At 38.6% G+C, this 22,472-nt stretch overlaps 1 long non-coding RNA gene across 1 annotated transcript in view; it reads right to left on the bottom strand.

Annotated features, from left to right (window-relative positions):
- LOC112578057 overlaps nucleotides 1-19,794 on the bottom strand; it is a 274,039-nt gene extending 254,245 nt beyond the window's left edge. The window contains exons 1-2 of the long non-coding RNA XR_006639792.1: nucleotides 19,266-19,794; nucleotides 5,217-5,276 (exon numbers count right to left, since the gene is read on the bottom strand). This is a non-coding gene — a long non-coding RNA (uncharacterized LOC112578057). The remainder of the gene's footprint in view (nucleotides 1-5,216; nucleotides 5,277-19,265) is intronic.
- Nucleotides 19,795-22,472: the final 2,678 nt, after the last annotated feature.

Below are 22,472 nucleotides of genomic sequence, written 5' to 3'. Positions count from 1 at the left end.
GGAAATCCTTTTCACTGCATTATTTACCTGTAAACTTGAGATAATAAAACATCTCAAGGATTGTGGGAAAATTAAATGAGCCTAGCATGGTGTCGCCCACAGAGAAAATGCTCAATCAACATCAGCTGTTTGTTTCATTAGCATTATTACTTTAACATAGCTCAAACACCTGGTTTTTGTATTCAATTCAAAGTGTCTTTCTACTCCCCAAATTTCCCTCAAAACTAAGGGCTGTGTCTTGATGAATGTTTTCATAGGACAATTCTATTCATGGAGCCAAGAGTTTCTTAAGGAAAGGCCAGTGTGAAAATGATAGATACTTTGATTTTGTTGGTCATCATGCAATTTCTAAAGTAGTCGAGTCCTGAGGGCTGTAAGAGCCAAGTGCTGGCTGATGCACATGGATTACAGTATAGAATTTCGAGTGCTGCTGGCCAAACTTTGCAGAATCAAAGAACATGTCTGGCACGTAACTATGTATTTATAAAATACTTGTGGGTGACGTCTGTCACACAGCCCAGTCATGAATGTCTAGTGGCCCTTGATGTGTCTAGAACTCTTGCACAGGGAGGCTGAGCCACTATCTCCAATAGACAGATGGAGGGCTTGGTGGCTTGTCCCTCGGAGAGACCAGAGGACATACTCCTGGTCTGTGTCACTCATGTTGCACAAGCAGAGGATCTCCAGGGGAAAAAGGCCAGGTTCCTGAGAAGCCTCATGCTGTTGGAAGACGCCAGTCCCCTTTTTCCATTGTCCTTCTGATTCATTACTCTCCTTTTCTGCCAAGGATCTTTCGGAGGACAAAAGGTGACATTAAGCCTGCTCATGCTTTATCCACACTTTTTGAGTCCAACTCTCTATCAAAGTCCACTTAAAAACTGTTACAAAGAATTGCTCCTAGCTCCACCTCTAAAAGCAGGATCAATGTCTGTAATCAGAGAAGATTCAAGAAAGGTATTAAATTAGTCCAGTAACAGTGTTCAGTGTAGCATTTTATAAGTATCTGTGGTTATTATGATTATCAGATATATAATATTAAATATTTATATGTAAATAAGATTATTAGTGAAAGTTGCTTAGTCATGTCCAACTCTTTGCAACCACGTGGACTATACAGTCCATGGAATTCTCCAGGCCAGAATACTGGAATGGGTAGCCATTTCCTTCTCCAGGGGATCTTCACAACCCAGGGATCGAAGCCAGGTCTCTTGCATTGCAGGCAGATTCTTTACTAGATAAATATTTATTGAACACTGTTTTAGTCTCTTAGGGGAACTAAATATAGACTTGGTGGATTCATAAACAAATTTATTTCTCATAGTTCTGGAGGCTAGAAGTCGGAGATCAAAGTCCAGGCAGATTCAGTGTCTAGTGAGGACCCAATTCCTGGATTGTAAAGAGCCACTTTCTAGCTTATGTCTTCATACGGCCTTTCCTCCATGACGCTCCTTGAGAGAGAAATCTCTCTCTCTTCTCTTAAGGGCACTAATCCTATCATAAAGGTCCAACTCTTATGATCTAATCTAAACCTAACTACCTCCCAAAGGCCCCACCTCTTAACACCATCATATTGGGGGTTAGGGCCTCAACATATGAATTTGGGAAAGACAAAAATATTCAGTTCATAACTATAGTTACCCTGAGACAGGCAACTTGCTAAGCACTTTACATGCATTATCTCAGTTATCCTCCCATCCTTTGAGACAGTTCTATTCATTATCCACAACATACATAGCAGAAATCAGTGGGAGGCACAGGGTGGCTAAGTACCAGGCTGAAGGTCACAGTTAGTACATAGTGGAGCAGACTCAAAAACCTGCCCTCTTAACCTCCAGGTCTGCCCTGCTGCTGTTCTAGCATGGAAAAGAGAGGACTTCCCTTTTTAAAAAACTCAAGCAAGATTTGTTTTCTTAAATAAGCTTTTCTCTCTCTCCAGCCCTCACTTCTTAAAACAACAAAATACAACCCCTTATGTTAGTTGGAATAAATTACTTTCATCAGTTATAATAAAAATGCATAAGACAATGAAGGTTGGGGAAACTAATCTGTAAATAAGCTCACAGAAATAAATGAAAAAAATGATCATTTAAATATCAAATGTTCTGGGAGTCTAGTTATCATACACTGAACTGAGTGCTCCCAAATTCATATGTCTAAGTCCTAAAGTTTTCAGAATATACTCATATTTGGAAATAAGGTCTTTAAAAGAGTGATTAAGTTAAAATGAATACTTTAAGGTGGGCACTGATCCAAGGAAGCCCAAGTAGCGCAGTGGTAAAGAATCTGCCTGCCAATGCAGTAGATGCAGGAGACATATGTTCGGTCCCTGGGTCAGGAAGATCCCTTGGAGTAGGAAATGACAACCCACTCCAGTATTCTTGCCTGGTAAAGCCAAGGACAGAGGAGACTGGCAGGATATAGTCCATGTCAAGAGTCATCCTGTCGTCCAGAGTTGGACAGGACTGAGTACTAATCCAGTATGTCTGGTGTCCTTTGAAGAAAATGAAATTTAGACACAAAAAGATAACACACACATGCATGATCAGAGGGACAATCACGTGAGGACCCAGGGAGAAGACGGCCGTCTGCAAACCAAGGAGGGAGGCCTCAGAAGAAAGCAAGTCTGCCGACTCCTTGATCTCAGATCTCCAGCCTCCAAAGCTGGTGAGAAAGAAAAATCTTCACTGCCGAACCCACCCAGTTTGTGTGGTATTTTGTTACGGCAGCCCTAGCAAACTACCAGTATTTTTGTGAAAAAGTGTACCAGAATGTAGGATTCACTGGGAATTTAACTCATGGCTTCTACAGAGGCTACTAATAAGTTGCAAGAATTTAAAGGAGTAAAGTGGAAATCTGAAGGATACAAAAACAATCTTAAGCCTGGTGAAAATAACTATTTTCACTTGAAAATACCCTAATTTTCATAACCAGGATTTTTTCATTCCCCAGAAATAGATACATAGGCAGATATTTTTCTCCCTTTCTGCCTCTCTCTCTCTCCCCTTCTGTTAAGATTTCCTTCATCATCCTTTGTTTTACTTCTCCATAGGTTGGATAGGTGTGCTGATTAGGCTAGAAGTATCTGACCGTAGAGAAATGAGTTAACTAGAGACACAGTATGAGGTTCTAAATGGTGAACTTCTCCTTAGCATCCAGTTCAGATTACATATTGGTTGAACAGGATAAGTAACAAGAAATCAACTTATTTCTTCTACTTGTGGTTTCCCCACTCACATTACCTCATCACAGCAATGTCTCCTCTTTTGCCATCAGTCAATGGTGCTGGGAGCAAAATCAAACACTGACCTGTGCTGGAACGTTCTCCTCTGGATCACAGCCATGTTCCCCTAGGAGCTGTGGGAAAACTGGCTTTACTCCAGGAGAAGTCAGCCTCCCCTCACTGCTGCTCACTAATAACCTTTCCTTGTTTTTGTTCGGATCTTAATGACCTCACCTCTTGTGAAGGTTTTTCACAAGAGGTTTGCCTCCCTTTTTTTTTTTTTTTTTTTAATTTTTCAACAGGAACACAAAATAGCAGATAACCCAAAGAAATGAATATAATTTAGATGGAAAATAAAATCTATCTACTACTGTGTGTATGCAGCCTGTGCGTCTCATTGGCATGCACCAGATTGGACTAAATGGCAAGAATTTCCCAAGGGAAGATAATCTCCAGATACTGCTACAAAAGCTTTATTCCCCACACTCTGCAAATTATTTAATTTAAACACTGCTTGATATGACTCTCTGAGGAGAAGGGTGTTTTCCCAGATCCGTTTTTAATTTGTTGGTGTGTGTATATATGCATGTGTGCATATAGAACCAGCCTCACAAACGCATTCACAGCTACAGAGACTGAGCACCAGCTTCTGATTAGCAGAACCCGGGGCTGCAAATTACTGTTTAAAAGTAGGAAAATGATGAAATTCACATGTAATTTCTTCTCTCTTTTTTGGTGAGGAAAAAGGCAAAGGTTCAGTTGTTCATATCCTAAGGTCCCTGCTCCCAGACACTTGGGAGATAAAGCTAAATATTTTTTTAAAAATCGGTGTGTGTCTGTGTACATGCAGCACATGTACTAATTTCTCATAGTAGAAAATGGTCATATCTGTGGATGCATTTTACTAAAGCACAAGGAGCAATGCAAAGATGAATGAATTCATCTCCATCAGCATTGGGAAGTGCTGCATCATGGGTCAGAGACTAATTTATAGCATTCTTTTAATCCTTCTGCTTCTTCCACTAGCCTAACTTTTGCTTTTTGGCTACATATTAATCAGGAAGGGATATCCGCTGAAACAAAACCCTGAGTGTTTTATTATGTATTTTGCCAAATTTCGTCTCGAAAAATCTTGCCTTTTTAAAGAGTTTATAGGTCCCATTAAAGCATCCAAATGAATTTCTCCCCTGGACAGAATCTCTTACGTAAGATTCTACAGAAGGGCTAACCCTGCCACAAATGCATACATGCACACATAGGGCCCACGCTGGAAACAGTCTTGTTATCCTGGCTAACCCAATTTAAAAGTAAATAAGCATTAAACAATAATTTCAATATTAACTTACTCTTCTTGCTTCTTCATCGGAGCAAGCTAAAAGCACGTGAACTTCCTTTCACCCTTTGTCCAGGCCTCCTGTAGAGCTCTCCCTATGTGGTACCCTCAGCACAGGTGAAGTGACCTCCTTCCTCCCACCAGCCTAGCTATTTATTGACATAAGCTTGCATTCTGGGGCATTATCAGCTTAATGCATAATTCAAAATCTCGTGCATGTGGCCTGCACTTTTGCCTCTTCCCCTGCATTCTAAATGAAAGATAAGAAGAAGTATTTCCAAAGTAGGCATACAAAAGGATTCCTGAACATCCATAGAGCCCCGTCCCTATGCCGGCCCTCCCCTATCCCTTAGAAGACCGCTGGCTCTGCAGCTCCACACTGCTTGATATGACTCTGAGGACAAGGGTGTTTTCCCAGATCCAATTTTAATTTGATGGTGTGTATATATGCATGTGTGTATATAGACCCGGCCTCACAAACGCATTCACAGCTACAGAGACTGAGCACCAGCTTCTGATTAGCATAAAGATGCTACAGCCTCACAAGGATGCAGGGCTGAGAAGAAAGCAATCCCAGGGATGGTCGCAAAGTGTATATTGAGCAGAGAGACCTGAGAACCTTTGGGAAGAAGAGGTCTCTAGGAGTGGAAAAATCACAATTACCTGGAGTCATGTTCTAGACCAGCAGTCAGATGTTTCCAGCAAAGCAATAGTTCCAAATCTCTGTAAATCAAAAACAGAAAAACTAGCCTTAGAATTTGTATCTTTCCCCCTCCACCAGTGGGACAGGGGAAGCTTTGTGTGTGGTGGGAGGGGACAGAGGGCAGGGGGCAGGTGGAGAGGCTTTTCTCAGCACGTCTGAGGGAAGAAGAAAAGGGAAAGGCAGAAGGAAGACAGAGGGGAGGCCCAAAAGGAAAGACAGAGAGGGAGGGATCAGGGTGCAAACTGACTGGGGGACACGACAACGAGGAGAGAGAGGAGTCTGAGGCTTTAAGATAACCATATGAGAAGGCGAATTCAGTCAAAATCAGTCGTGACTCCAGTGATTTTTCTCCCCCAAACTGAATTGACTGCCTTCTGATTGAATTCATCAAATTAACTATTTTTTTTAATGATGTATGAAATGTGAGAAAACAAATGGATAATCTCACTTGCAAATACACAGATCCAGGTAACCTGTATGCTCCGATTCGGACACATTAACAAATTGGCCAGTATAAAGTCACATACATAAAGACAAGACACACATATGCACGCATATGGTTATGTGAGTGGCAAGAATGAATTTTTTCAAAGTGTCGTTGCTGTTTCCCAACATATTCACAAGCATACTGTACAGTACGTTTGTGAACTAAGTATCCCCAAAATTGTCTTTCTGGAAAGCAGTTTATCCCTGGTGGAGAAAGTATGCTGCATAAACGCACCAGCATTGTTTATCAGCACCATTTTTTAAAAGTCCGGTTCACCACTCCCAATACACTTCTGTCCAAGTCAGGACATGAGACTAAAAACCGTAAGGTCACCAATATCATCTGGACTTACTACTAAATATGAGATTCTGGTAGATGCTTTTTACATGGCTTTTGAGTCCACCAAGCAATAACTCCTCCTTTTTTATAAACATAAGGATATGAATTATTAAAAAATTAAAGACATTTAGAATAATGGTCCTCTATACGCAAAGTATTTATTTCAACTTTCATCATTCATAGTTTATTGCATTGATTTTTTTTCATCAGTTTACTTAGTATTAGGCTTCCACTGAACTCATCAATAAGAAATGAATTTTGGTAACTTTCAAATCCACTATATTATTTTTCCTTTTATTTGTAGTGAATTTTTCTTCTCTCAGTGGTATTACTGCAATAAGTCAGTCATTATTTCTTTATGTTTCCCCTTCTTTCTTTAGTATTTCATTTCCCTTTACAGCACATCTTGTGATCACAAAGAAAACAGAGACACTTATTTCTTTTAACAGTTGAAATTGCTGCAAGTGATTTAGCTGTCATTTAATTTGATTCCTCTCTTCTGTCTGTGGAGAAATATGTTTAATGTACTGGAAATTATGTTAATAAGAAAAAGCATTATCTCATTTAATGAAATAAATATACAAATATTTCAAAATAAAATAAAGAGGCCATCTTCACTGAGAAAAATGTCTCTTATGGTTTGCATAAAATAAACAAATGGGAAAAATTATGAATACATTGAAACACTGACAAAAATGATGCCTACATTCAAAAGGACAGGGGAAGTTCAGTAACTGAATTAGCCACAATTTAATCAAATATTTGTTGTAAAACTCCAGGCACATATGAAGGATCAAATTATTAATTTTATATTTCTGATTACTGTAAGAAAGATCATTTTATTTCTCTGGAATGGACACTGGGTTTTTGAAAAGTTTTCTTTGTATTTTTTTCTCTTCTATTTCAGTTGGTCTTTCAGTGATTGCTACTGCTTGAATTAATAATTATCAGCAACTCATTGAAAATGTGACCCAACCCATGTAACTATAAGAAAGGTTAGAATTCCTTTGATTTTGCTAATCAAAACAGAGTCAATGAACTCGTTCCAAAGCTTTTATATATTAAAATTTATCTAACGCACAAAAAGGTTAAATAAATATTGTTAGTGATTTGAGCAAAACTTGAAGCAATTATGCAATAAAAGCATGACCACAGTAACAGAAACACATAATTAGCAATTTAATTACTGGCATGAAGACAAGCTAAAGATGTCAATAAAAAAAAAATCTTTAGTGACAAGCTGATTTTATTCTCTTTACTGCAATTTGTGAGAAATATTCACCACCTGATGAATAAAACCATTTTTATACAAGCTATCTAATCTTCCACAAACTGAAATACTCAATATAAAATATTTTTGATTTCATTTCATTGCATAGTGAATCATATTTTTTCCCATTTAGATTAGCACTTTCTCTTCTCTGAAAGTACAATATTTCCAGTCAGCAAGTAAAGAGCATTATGTTTTTTTAAAATGAGTTAAAGTAGCAGGTGTTCTTTGTTTCAATTTCATTTTTTTTCCAGCTTCAATAATGTGTTTGACAGAACTGCTTTCTTGTGTATGACATTCCAAATATTCTATCTTTTCTCATCTCCAAGTTTCAGCTGAGAAACACACATAAACCATGGATTGTTTTAAAAGGAGATAAATTGTCAACTATAGTAGGAATAGTCAGGCTAATTAGACATTCCTCTAGGGCTCACAATTTCTTTTTCTCCCCATCTCTGTATTTAGAGTTATGGTGTGAGGCAAAGGAGAAAAATGAGTAAGTTTAGTTTACTGTGATATGGTCCACTTGTATTTTTTTCAGCACCATCCCAAGTTTCAGATTTTTAAAGTCTGAACTACTTATCTTAAAGTGTTCAATGAATGCTTACTACCTCATATGTCACTGGTATTTTACCAGTAGCAGAAAACAGATATTTCAAGATAGAACCATATTGAATGAAGTTTTCCATCTTGTGTGGATCATTTGGGCTGGTATTCAATAGCCACTTGTACAAGCCCTGTGCATGGAGTGAGATCATGTAAGTCAGGCTTGCTAAAAAGTGTTGTCTATAAAAATCCTTAGGGCATGATGGAATACACTTAAAAAACAATAAACTCTAGCCACCAGGAACAGAATAGATAATAATTCCTAATACCACTGCCTTTTATAATTAGCCTACTGATTCTAATCATCTTGGCATATAGTTTCAATCAGATAACTAAATATTCCAGTTTTGAAGGAAGGGTATACAATACTAACTCAAAGAAAGATTCTGAGGAAATTGAAAATGTTTTTAAAAGCACATTTTATTTGGCTGTAATTTGATAAATGTGAACAGAGCAAGTATTTGGGAGATTACTTATTTGGGACTTCTTGCCTAATATATCAGTTACTAGAACCATTCATTTTTAACACATAGTTGGATTAGAGGCCCCTTGCATCCATAAAAAGTTCCATTTTCTGGTGAGCTTTTCATCACTATTCATTATATATCACAATCAGCTTCTAAGTTTCTGTTTGAACTATAGACCTAAACTTACTTGGATTTTTCAACTGTAATCATACACGCTTAAAACTCTCTTGCTTTCTACACTTTTGTGGTCCAGATATAAGTTGTTATTATCAAGCATGTTAATTTACAAACCTCCAGGGAACTCCCTGTGTCAGCCATTGTAGAGGATGGTCAAGCAATGGTACCTGCCTTTGGAAAGCTTACAGGCTAGTAAAGAAGATGGTGTGTCAAAGGTAACATTGCATCATAATTCAAGTGTAGTTGTGATAAATACCAAACAGTTGACACAATAAATACAAGAAAGTTCATAAGACAGAGGGAGCACAGTAGTCTTTATGGGTAGATTCCTTTATTAAGTGGGTACCATGGGCAAGTGGGCAAGAGGGGCTTCCCAGGTGGCACAGTGATAAAGAATCTGCCCACAAATTCAGGAGATGTGGGTTTGATCCTGGGTTGAAAGACCCCCTGGTAAAGGAAATGGCAACCTACTCCAGTATTCTTGCCTGGAAAATGGACAGAGGAGCCTGGCGGGTTACAGCCCACAGCATTGCAAAGAGTTGGACACAACTGAACAACTGAGCATGCACGCAGTATAAAGCTTTAAAATGCAAAATCACACTTCAGTTTATGAACCAAAAAGCCGCATGTAGAGGTGAAGAGTCAAAGATGCGAAATAACTCACCCAAAGAAAAATGTATTTGAATGGGGACTCTACAGTTCTGCTGACTCTAAATTCTAGGTATAAGTAAGAAAGCATTGGAGATGAGATGAGCAAGGAAGTATATCAGGTAGATAGGAAAGGAAGGATTCATGAAACATGTACAGGACAAGGTGGATTGTTTTTCCAGGAAGGGTAGCAAGAGCCATGAGACAAAGACTGGAAATAAAAAAGATGGGAACAATAGAAAATTGGGAGTGTGTTCTCTGGGCAGTGAGGAGTCTTAGCTGGTTTCTGAAGAGAATGCTAGCACAGTGAACAAAGAGTAAAGCAGGAATTGAAAAGGTAAGATACAAAAAGCAAAAGATGGATGCTGTTGTTACTCCACCCAGACCCCTGTCCCCGGGGGGCAGCGCCCCCCCCCAACTGCTGGGAGTATTAGCTGCTCAAGATCCTCAGCTGCCCTCTTTTCTGCAGAACTGTCCTCAGCCTTCAGGATCCACTTTACCAGAGAGGTTCAAACCTCCTCCCTTCCAACCCATACAAGGACTGCCTGACATGGGGAAAAGCCAGCTCCGTTGAAGTGAGGGACATCAACTTTGTGGGGTAAGTTGAAGCTACCCTCTAGCTGAAGCCACATGCCCTGTGCCGCTTCCTCACTCCTGTCTCTTCTTAAATGCATCCTGGTCTTGGACTTTGCTGCTAGGAAATCTGACCCAAGATTTCAAGCTGCCACTGTCTTCCTCTCTCTTAACGGAAGGATGACTCATGCTGCTAACAGACAAGTGACAGCAACTTCACCCAGTCTCACCCATAAAACAATCAGTGCACAGGAAAAGTAACCAGGACACACATGGAGGCCACCTATATGCGATTTCTGGGCTTCTTGGCCTTGATTGTTCGAAGAATAAAATCTGTATGGCATTGATGGGGTAGTTTATAATTTGACCACAGTAGTATGCATGGGAGATACAATGAAGCCTTCACCTGGCATGGATGTGGGAAAAAAAAAAACAAACAGAATACTCTCTTATTATATGAATAGTAACCTACCAGAAATTCAGACTTTCCCTTCCAAACCCCATCAGAGTGTCACAGCTTAGACAATCATTAACTTCCATTTCTCATCCAATAGGAAATATCCCTGCTGACTTCAAGAAACCAACTCTAATTTACATCTGTGTAAGTTGTGAAATGAAAAAGAAAAAAGAAAACTGTATATTATTGAGAAACCAACAAACTTTCAGGTTTCTTTTCAAAATATAATCGGATTCCTCTTGCACTCCAACATAAATGCCATGGTGTCTTGTATTCTTACACAACACATTGATATTCTCCATTGTTTATATCTAGGTGAGATTCTCTTGAGTCGTCTCTCTAAAACCCCCTGGTGCTACTTAATATGATGAGTACTTGCCACAAAAAGAAAACTTTTCTTCAGTAACTTTCAGAGCACAAATTCTAAGACACTTCACGATAGTCTGATGCAGAAGAAGGGGGAGGAGAGAGAGAGAGGGATGATCTTGGGGAGAATATGAAGATATCAGGCTCAAATCACAAACCTTCATGAGTTAATATGGCTTTAATTTTTTTTCCTAATGAACATCCTTTCATTTTCATAAGTAATTTTTAAAAAATAATTTGCATTTAATATTCAATCTTTCTTGCTCTTTCCCTATAAAGATAACTACCTAATAGCTCATCTTCCCTTCCTCAGAACAAATATCCTTTTTGTGCAATGGGATTGAATGATTACTTGTAAAAATTAATAGAGATGGCAAAGAGAATGGGCAAATGCAACAACAGTGTTTTCAACTTTGAAAATAGTTTAATGCAGGGAGCCTGGTGAATATAGTTTCTGGGCCTCACCCCAGGAATCTTGGATTCAGTAGATCTGAGGACAGGCCAGGAATCTCTGTTTAGGAAGTACCCTAGGTAATTATGATGCAGGTGTCTGCAGACCAGACTTTGAAACCATCAGTTCTGGTGAACACTAGTCTTTGAACCATTTTTGTATGTTGTTTATAATCTCCCTTCTACTAAACCTTTTTTCTAGCCTAGACAGCTGGATTATGGTAGGCTTGACTGTTCCTAACTTATATATAAGTTATCACCCAATTCCTTGATTTAAAACCATAATGCCTATCTTGAAAGGTACTCCTATATGAGGGGAAAACATCACCAGTCAGAAAAAAAGACAACTCCTCAGCGTTGATGTTGCTGTCCTTGAAATACAGCCACCAATTGCCTTTACATAGATAGGAACCCTCTAGACATTACCTGGTGGCTCAAACGGTAAAGAATCTGCCTGCAGTCCAAGAGACACAGGAGATGTGGGCTCAATCCCTGGGTTGGGAAGATCCCCTGGAGAAGGAAATGGCAACCCACTCCAGTATTCTTGCCTGGGAAATCCCACAGACAGAGGAGACAGGCAGGTTACATACAGTGCATGGGGTCAAGTCAAATATGACTGAGCAATTAACACGTCCATTAAATCATACCATCTGGAGATGAGACTTGGATCTCAGATAAGTTTTGAGAATGGACTCTCATCCTTTACTCATCTAAAAATGGAGTAACCTGCCTAAATGCATGGTTTTGTTGTTTAGTCGCTAAGTCATGTCCAACTCTTTTGCGACCCCATGGACTGTAGCCTGCCAGTCTCCTCTGTCCATGGCTTTTCCCAGGCAAGAATAATGGAATGGGTTGCCATTCTCTTCTCCAGAGGATCTTCTCAACCCAGGGACTGAACCCTGTCTCCTGTATTGGCAGGAGGATTCTTTATAGCTAAGCTACCAAGGAAGCCCTAAATACACGATTAGCTAAGTGTAAACTATAAATTTGTTGTTGACTTATTTTCCCTCAGAAAAAGATAATTCACTTCCATTTGGGACAAGGTAATCCCCCTTAGCATCACACATATTTGTGCACCAACAGAGATGAGCCCAAACTCAATTTCTCTAATTTCTGGCACTTTCTTAAAATAAATATTTGGGGCCACTAAAATGAACCCAAATAGTAATAGTGATGATAAAAATAAAAGAGGCAGACCCCAAGACATTTAAATATAAAGAAAAATTAATGTTAGATCATTCTCCAAAACATTATCTCCAGGGCAAGTAAAATGAAGCCAATACCCAAAGGATTGCCTGCATGCTGGGGGGCTGTGTAGAAAGAGGTGCCAGGGAGAAAGGTGCTTTTTTATATTGAATGTAACCCAACAAAGATTTGGCAGACTACATATTTAAAAGGTTAGGAATGCTTGCAGAAATTGATTCATTCACACTGTTGTGAATCATTTAGCACACACTTCAGAGAGAGTTTAGCATCTTAGTCTCTGCCTCCCACTTCCTAAGAAAGGCTGTTAATCAAAATGAAGACTCCTAGATGCAGCCTTGGGAACGGGACAAAGAGATGAGTAGGAAGGAGTACCACGTGGAATGACTTTTCTCCTGTAACGGTAGGGTTTTTTCCTACTCTGAGCCTGAAAGGTTTAATGCAATAGCATCCCTTAAATTAATATATGGATTCTCAGACTGGGGTTGTTAGTACAGCTACATAAAAACAAGTTTGATATTTAGGGAATGCTTTTGAATGTCTAAGGCTCAAAGCACCCATTTCACTTAGATGTAGCTTTTTCTTCCAAATTGAAAGATTATAGAGTAAAGGAGCATATTACTATAAATTAAGTAAATGAAATGATGTAAAAGCATCTGTATTTGTAAAAATCTTGTCATGATCATAAAAGAAAATTAAACCTCATTCTTGAAAGAAAAAAAATTGTACACGCCATTTAACTGCATTTTTAAAAATAATAAATCTACCAATTTATCGGACTGTAGGCCAGGACATTAGAAATAAGCCACGTTAAAGCTGAATTTTACACATGCACACATACACAAAACTAATAATGTAATAAGGTCAATAAAATTTGCTAGATTTCTTTTATTTTGAAAGTGCCAGTAAATTTACTAGTACTTTTAAAAGAAAAGATGATAAATTACCAGTAAAGTAAAATATGCAGGTGATAAATTGTTAATGATTCAGGTCAACTCATTGGAAAAGACCCTGTTTCTGTTTTTGCCTTCTGCTTGAAGGCAAAAGGAGAAGGGGGTGGCAGAGAATGAAATGGTGAGATAGAATCACTGACTCAACGGACATGAATTTGAGCAAACCCCAGGAGATAGTGAACGACAGAGAAGCCTGGTATGCAGCAATCCATGGGTCCACAAAGAGTCAGACACAACTTAGCAACACCACCAAAGGTTGATAAATGATAGTTAAATAATTATGTAATTAATAACATTTAATAAGTAATGTGCTCAAATTTCAATAACAAAAAATACACAAAATAAATATGTATTTACTTTTTACAGACAAAAATGTACAGGTTTCTAAAACCAAAGTAAGATGATCAAGAGTAGTGGATAGGATTGGGAGACGTCTCTCTCACAAAGAATCCCTCATTCACTAGACCAAGACCGCTAGTCACAAAGTAAAACTCTTGACACGTGTGCTCAGTTGCTCAGTCATGTTTGACTCTTTGCTACCCTATGGATTGTAGCCTGCCAGACTCCTCTGTCCATTGGATTCTCCAGGCAAGAATACTGGAGTGGGTTGCCATGCCCTTCTCCAGGGGAAAATTCTTGGACATGTGCCCTATTCCCAACAAGGTCTTCTCCCACAGTTACTGCAATACAATATTAAGCTGTAATGACATCATATTCACCCAGGAAAAATAGTACTAGAAAGTGAAAAATGAGGAGGAATTTCATTTCTCAAGTAGCTGTGACAGTTGAGACACCCAAATAATGCCAGGAACGGATCATTTAAAGGTCACTTACATCTAGTTTTAAGATGCATAAAATACCTATTGAAATCCATTTTAATCTATCCATTTGTCATTTTGGTAGACAAAAACAAAAGTAATGAGAGACAAATTTACAGTTTCATCATTTGGCCTAAAAGCAGAAAGTCTGACCCTTAACTGTTTACCTTAAAACATTTTGTTCATGCCGTCAGTATGTCAATAAGTAATATTTTTAATTTAAGTCTCATAGCCACTCTATTCCTCTCACCATTTTATAGGTGATGATGAGGGCAGAGAGTGGCTGAGTCCCTTGTCTGGCTTTGTGCGTTCGTGTCCTGTTTCACTGGTTCTCATTCTAAATCAAAGGCAAGGGAAAACCCCTCACTGCAGTCATGGTTTTCATATTCATAACTCTTGGTCAGAGCTACTGCTCTCAAGCCTTGGCCAAGCACCTTATTCTCTGTGTAAGTAGGTTACAAAAGGAGTTTCATACCACGGATTCTCTTTCCTTCCACGTATATAATGAATTTTCACTTGTTTAAGAATAGCCATTTGTAACTAGAGTTGTGGATGCTGAAAGGGGATTCCTATATAGATGAGGGTGATCTTGTGTTGCTGTTGTTCAGTCACTAAGAATGTATATGTTGTTTAATTTTAAACAACATATGCATTGTTTAAACAACATATGTGATCTTATATGCTGTTTAATTTTTAACTGTGGTTCTCAACCCTGGCTGCACAATTGGAATCACCTTGGGAGCTTTAAAAAAAATCCTTGCCCAGGCTTCGTCCCCAGGGATGCTGAGTTAATGGGGTGGGGTGGGGCCCAGGCACTGGTGTTTTTTTTTTTAAAGCTCCCCAGGTGACTCTAATGTGCAGCCAGGTTTGCTGCTGCTGCTGCTAAGTTGCTTCAGTCATGTCCGACTCTGTGCGACCCCATAGACGGCAGCCCACCAGGCTACCCCGTTCCTGGGATTCTCCAGGCAAGAACACTGGAGTGGGCTGCCATTTCCTTCTCCAATGCATGAAAATGAAAAGTGAAAGTGAAGTTGCTCAGTCGTGTTCGACTCTTAGCAACCCCATGGACTACAGCCTACCAAGCTCCTCTGTCCATGGGATTTTCCAGGCAAGAGTGCTGGAATGGGGTGCCATTGCCTTCTCCAGCAGCCAGGGTTGAGACCCACTGATTTTACAGCCTTGGTACTACAGCCAAGGTATAACTACAGGATAAGGCAGGAGAGCTGACTTCCAACCTATGGTAGATAATGGATTTACACTCAGAGGCAAGTGGATCTTAGTTTGTGACTAAGAAAATGGGAATAACAGTGTCTTACATACCAAAGCTAATGAATTAATGAGAAGCTTTTCTTCTTATCCTCTCCAGATGTGGCTGACCTGAAGCTTAAAACACGTGTTCATTTTGATATTTGGCAAAACCAATACAATACTGTAAAGTTTAAAAATAAAATAAAATTAAAAAAAAAAAAACCACGTGTTTAAGTATCTCAGAGGACAGGAAGAGCAGCGTGAAAACCAAAAATAAAAAAAAGATACTATTCGCACCAATTCTGTAAAAAAAAAATCATCAACACTCTCCATTTATACAGAGGGAATGTATCAGATAAATACATGTTAAAAGCTAGCTTTGAAAAAAATTTGAATTGCATTTTCTCAACATCTCATTTCAAATTTCCATGTACTTTTATACAATTTAAGATCCTCGGAGGCAATGAGGTATTGTTATAAGATGGATGGATTCATCTTCCAACATATTAGGATAATGACACTGCCCGTATTCAGGCTTCAACCTTTACCTGAGAAATCTCTGCTAGGGAAAAAAAAATCCCAACCCTGAGAGACATGTGTCAAAACTTAATCATTCCACTTCAGTAAGAAGTTACCTCCAAATGATAGCAGACCACCATTTTCTTTTAATTTTTAAAGAAAAGCATTCCAAATAGAAATGACATTTCGAAAGCATTTTAACTGCACCGAAGCTTTCCAGGTTCCCAGTCACAGCACCGTGTTAATAGCAGCATTGTGAATGCCTTCAAGTAAAACCAGTAGGGCAGATATTTCATTAAAATCTTAGATTCCTTTTTAACTCTGATGGTAAGATTGGGTGACATGATAATTATGCTATATAGAGATTTATTACATTTTGATATCAGGCAACATCTCTTGGCCTACATCTATATCTGTGATATACCTGAGGTTTTCACAGAGAGCAAGCCTGGTACAAGAGTGATGACGAGCTCAAACACAATACTTGACCTAAATACATTATGTAGCACCGGGTATCTGTTAAATAGGTCAGCCTGGGCTCTTAAAAGTTATGCAAAACTTATTTCTGCCACACAGGAGATATGACACTAGTCAAGCTGTATAAAAATCAGCTTTTTAGGCAGGAAGAAAATGCTTCTCATCACTAGGTGGAGGGGAGACTCTGTTGCCATACATAAAATGTCTTAAATACTATACTATGCTTGTCATATGTCTTTAGGACACAGAAAGCAATAAAAACAATGAGGCTGATGAAATGCCAGGATTCATTTAAGTGGAGGGGAATTCTTTGAGCACTGCTATAGAAACTCTTACTCTTCCTGCAAAAGCAAATGAGATTTCAAAGGTGCACAGGTCTCAGCTACCAAACCTAAGCGATGGCTACTGTCACAGGATGCAGACCTAGCTGATTGCTTTCAGCAGTGAAGAAATGCGGTTCCAGCTCAAGGGGGCTAACATGACTCTACCTCTACCTCCACTCCTACTTGGGACAAAGTTATCTTGTTCCTTCTCAGTGTGGCTTCATTACTTGCCTTAGGTGTGCAGGCTGTTAGGTTTAAAACATCAAATAAATTGAAGTTTTGCAAAACTTTTTCTGGGCTTCCCTGGTGGTTCAGTGGTAAAGAATCTGCCTGCAATGCAGAAGACACAGGTTCAATCCTTGGATCAGGAAGATCCCCTGGAGAGGGAAATGGCAACCCACTCCAGTATTCTTGCCTAGAAAATCCCATGGACAGAGAAGGCTGACGGGCTATGGTCCATGGGGTCACAAGAGTCAGAGCAAAAGAATCGGTTATGACTTAGCAACTAAACAACAACACGATACTCTTTCCATGCTCAAATCAGTAATTTTTATGGTGCTAAGGTTTCTGCATGACCCCTAGATGCTAAAAACATAACTAGTTCTTCTCAAGGCATCATCTCAGGGATCAGTAGCATAAAATAGCAACTGGGAAATTGTGAGAAATGTCAATTACAATCCAGCCTGTAGAGATCCACTGAATCAGAAATTCTAGGGGAGGGGTGCAGGGCTTTGTGCTTTAACTGGCCCTCCAGTTTGAGAAGCCCTGAACTAAGCTATCACTAAGCTTGAGAGTGGATCTAACAGTTCCACCACGACAAATCAACTCTTAATAATACTTACAACTCAGGACAAGAATCAAGGTAAACCAAAGAACAGCCTGAAACCTCATATTAGCCATCAACCTCTTCCTCCAAATAAACTTTTTATAAACAATGGGCAAGAACAATGTTTATACAACAGGCCTCAAACCCTTTCCAACTTGAACTTGAAAACTCTCATGGAACTTTTCTGCTTCTGGAAATATTAATTAAAGCAGAAGACTTGTTCAGAAGAAATGAGATGTAAGGAAAGCAAAAACAACTACTCCGACTGCTCACTCTACAGTTTACAACTTAGGAACTGAAAAAATAGAGTTTAATAAGGAGGTTAATTCACAGTAAGTTGCTATTTGTGGGCTTAAAAAAGCCCACACATTTCTTGAAGACTAACCCTTCTTAGGTAAGCACTGGGAAATATAATTCTCCAAATCCCCACACATTTATGAACAAAATAATATATACTAAGTTTGGTGGTTTGGTCCTGATCAGTAGCTCTGACATGCTAAAATAAAATTAGATGCTTCAGATTTCTCACTGAAGGACTGAATTTTTACCTCTCACCTCATTACCCTCCACACACTCTTAGTGGGTTTAGTTTAATGGATTTGAGTTCCATTTCTAAGAACGCAAATTCTTATGATTTTTACATGATTGAAAAACATTTATTAAGGAGACAGGAAATGAAGAGTATGCAAATGTGAAGCCAACTAATAAAATACATTTCTTTAAAGAAGAAAAAAAAATCCTATCTGTTCCTGGTAACCCAATAAAAACAAAACTCAGAGCAAAGCAGATCACAGCTGCTCAGCTGAACTGTAATACACTCTGGGAAACCGCATCCACCTTTCCTCGTCCACCTGCTTGCCAGCAGTGAAGCGACAGCAAAATCTGCAGGAGGAAATTCAAAGGCAAAAAGTAAACAAGCATCTTCATTTTGCATTATCACACTGGACTCTCAACCAGGCTTTTATTACGAGCTTCTTGCTGATAGACTGAACTTCACAGAGGTTAGGCACGTACTGCTGGTAGCTTTTGAGTCAAATTCAGTTCCTCTGGGACAAGTGATTATTTTCTTCTTTCTTTGACCTAGTGAATGCGGCAATGTTCCACAGATACAGTATTTCTGCCCTAAAGGCATTTATGTCCCACCACCTCACCTCCTAATGCTCATAATAATGCTAGGCAAAGGGACAAAAATAAGTCTGCCCTGAGTTTGCATATCGAAAACCAAATACATACGACGCTGCTGCTGCTTTTATCACTTCGTTATTTCATCATTATTCATCACAGTTCTTGCCTTCATTTGCAGAGTTTGGGTTTTAATGTAATGGCCATTCAATAAAAATGTTGCTTTTAAGGGTTTGCATATCATCCCATTTTCTCTTCAACCCTTCAGCAACCATATGGCAAGCAATCAGGTCTGCAATCACTAGGTCCATATTATGTAGAGCATGATTTCGGCATTATGCTATTACCCATCTGTTTCTGTAGAAAAAGACATGAACCCATGTATAAGAGGTCAGTGGTTTCATTGCACACCGTATTCCAGAAATCTATCTCTGTTCACTTGAGATCACTTTTGTGATTTACTCTAGTCTCCAGGCCAGACTTTCTCTCCCTCTCTCCTCTTTTTTTTTTTTAAAGAAATACAGACAATCAGCACAATTTGTCTGTCTGCCTATTGTATAAAATTATTTGTAACTGTCAGGGGAGGCACTTAAACTTTCTTACTTAAGGATATTTATCCAGAGAATCTGCACTTAAAAAAAAAAAATGTGGGCGGTGAAGAGAGGAGAAATCAATCTCACCTGATTTTACATTTTTAACTGTCTGCACAATAAAGATGACAGAATCTTCAGGCAGAAGCAGACACAGAGGTAGAGGGAAAGTTCAGGCTTCCGCCCCCAATTTGAGGACTCTTAGCACTAACCTAGACTAACCAATTCTTCTGGGCTTCCAGGAAAAGTGCTATATATAAATCAATGTATCTGCTTCTATTTTCTTTCCTGTATATATGCCTGCCCTGTGGGTTCACAAACATGATCTCTGAATAGCAGACTCAATTTCAGAGCTGAATATTAATTCAGTGGAATGCTTATTTGGGTATTTCATAAACAGAGCACTGATAATGAACTTCAGATGCAATCAATTATGCCTGAAAACAGACCCAAAGCTTGGAATTCCATGTACCGTAAGAACCCAATGACTCTGTTAGGTAAGACTTGCTCTAAAATACATCCTCTGTCTTCTACACTGTTTCAAACTACTATTGGCTTGAAATTGATTTAGGAAGCAGGACAGAAACACACCAAATGGGCATGAAGCCTGAGGCATGGAATCTTTTGCAGAATCTACTAAGGGCCATCAGAAGTGGTTCAGAGCAAATGTGCTTTTCTGTCCCATCTACTGGTTCCCCAAACCAGCTGGGGAAGTTTAAAAAATTCTGATACCTGGGTCCAAACCCCAGAGATTCTAACTTAATCTGGGGTGTGGCATGGACTATTGGATTTTTAAAAGCTCCCCCAGGTGTTTCTACTGTGCAGCCCAGATTGAGAAGCTCTTGTCCAATAAGACATAATTAAATAAAGATTATCATATTTCATCATTAACAAATAAAATGAGAGAGTAGGGCATCAATACTACAAAAATTAATGAAAACTGAAAAACATTCAAGGTATAACAAGGCAAAACATGACAAGTGTGACAACCATTAATTATAAAATAAATATTATTCAACAGTGGAAATAACAATAGTTGTAAGACTTCTATATAGATTTGGCTTACAGTTGTATTTACAACTTTCAAGAAACCTGAACGTCATGAAACATGCATTAACAATGTTAATACTGGACCTTCAGTAAAATAATGACATTTAATTAAAATTCTACAATGAAAATAAAAGATCATTACAATGTAATATAAAAAAAAATAAAGCCAAATTACTCAGTATTTATTATGTAAAGTGGTGGTGGTTTAGTCACTAAGTCATGTCTGACTCTTGAAACCCCATGGACAACAGCCCACCAGGCTCCTCTGTCCACGCAGACACACTAGTAATTATTCATATAAAAAGTATACAGGAAAATGCTGTATATCCTTTTCACAGATCACATATGTGATCTTAAACTCATAGTTTTGATGTGTGTTGCATTATTATTACTCTGTGTATTATATTATTAATATTTTGAAATTAGTATTCTTTAAGGGTCAATACTAGGGAAAGCAAAATTGAATTATTTACAGGTTTTAAAAAAGATAGTTTCAATTACATTAATATTTAACACAATTGGCTACAAGCAAAAAAAAAAAAAATCTAAAATGAAGACTGATTCCCAAAACTTAACTTACAAAACTGAGTCGGAAATATACAGATATAAGAAAAGTAGATCTGTATTGAGGTTGTTGAGATTCTTTCTGAAAAATCCTCTGTCCACCTGACAAACAACCGCCTTGCAAACAAGAAAAACAAACAAATAAATAAATAAGAAATAGGTAAATAAGAGAAACCTACTAACACTTTCTGATCTGGAAGGTCAGAAAGTACTTAATAAGAAAATTCTCATTTCTCCTCCTCCTATCTCTCAACACCACGTCCTTCACCACTCTCCTTTTTTCTCCAAAGCCCTCAAGCTTTTCAACCTTAATCCCCTCTCCATACCACAAAATCTATCACAAACATTTTATTCATCCAAAGAGTGAATGCAGAAAAATAGTGAAAACAATGATGTTGCTCAATCTATATTTAATTTAGACCCAAATGCTTAAATGAATGGAAGTTTCATGGCAATGTACAAGTATTAAGATGGATGGGATTGCAACTGGGCACAGTACTTGGTAGTCTAACTCCCTCTTTCCATGGCCATGGCCACAGCCACCCATAAGAACACATCTTTATGCAGGAGAGATAACCACTTGTAGGACTCTATTCTGGTTGGTGGATGTACCCCCTTTTTTACACTGAAAATGGCAGACTCAGCTGGTGGCATCCAACCTCTGTGGGTTGGACATAAGCACACCATGGGAGTTGATCTATAGAGATTAATTAGTGGGTACTATACACAACTATATGTCTGAATTTGTTCAACATTGTATTCACTCATTTCTTTATGTATGGCTTTCAACATTTTCATTCCTTGATCATATCCTTCCTCTCTCTTAGAATTCACCTTTCAAGGCTCATACCTCAGTGCTCAAACTAACTGAATTAGGGTTTGATTAACAGGATGTGAGCAACCCACTTGGCTTAGTGGTATAGAAAAGTCATCATTCATCATTTCCTTTTTTTTTTTTTTTTAATATTTAGCATTTTATTTTTTTTACCTTGTTTATTTTTTTTAATTTTATTTTATTTTTAAACTTTACATAATTGTATTAGTTTTGCCAAATATCAAAATGAATCCGCCACAGGTATACATGTGTTCCCCTTCCTGAACCCTCCTCCCTCCTCCCTCCCCATTCCATCCCTCTGGGTCGTCCCAGAGCACCAGCCCCAAGCATCCAGTATCGTGCATCGAACCTGGACTGGCAACTCATTTCATATATGATATTTTACAAGTTTCAATGCCATTCTCCCAAATCTTCCCACCCTCTCCCTCTCTCACAGAGTCCAAAAGACTGTTCTATACATCAGTGTCTCTTTTGCTGTCTCGTACACAGGGTTATTGTTACCATCTTTCTAAATTCCATATATATGCATTAGTATACTGTATTGGTGTTTTTCTTTCTGGCTTACTTCACTCTGTATAATAGGCTCCAGTTTCATCCACCTCATTAGAACGGATTCAAATGTATTCTTTTTAATGGCTGAGTAATACTCCATTGTGTATATGTACCACAGCTTGCTTATCCATTCATCTGCTGATAGACATCTAGGTTGCTTCCATGTCCTGGCTATTATAAACAGTGCTGCGATGAACATTGGGGTACACGTGTCTCTTTCCCTTCTGGATTCCTCAGTGTGTATGCCCAGCAGTGGGATTGCTGGATCATAAGGCAGTTCTATTTCCAGTTTTTTA

Source organism: Bubalus bubalis, chromosome 12, assembly GCF_019923935.1.
Source record: "Bubalus bubalis isolate 160015118507 breed Murrah chromosome 12, NDDB_SH_1, whole genome shotgun sequence".
Lineage (NCBI taxonomy): Eukaryota > Metazoa > Chordata > Mammalia > Artiodactyla > Bovidae > Bubalus > Bubalus bubalis.
This window is presented reverse-complemented; position numbering and strand designations above follow the sequence as displayed.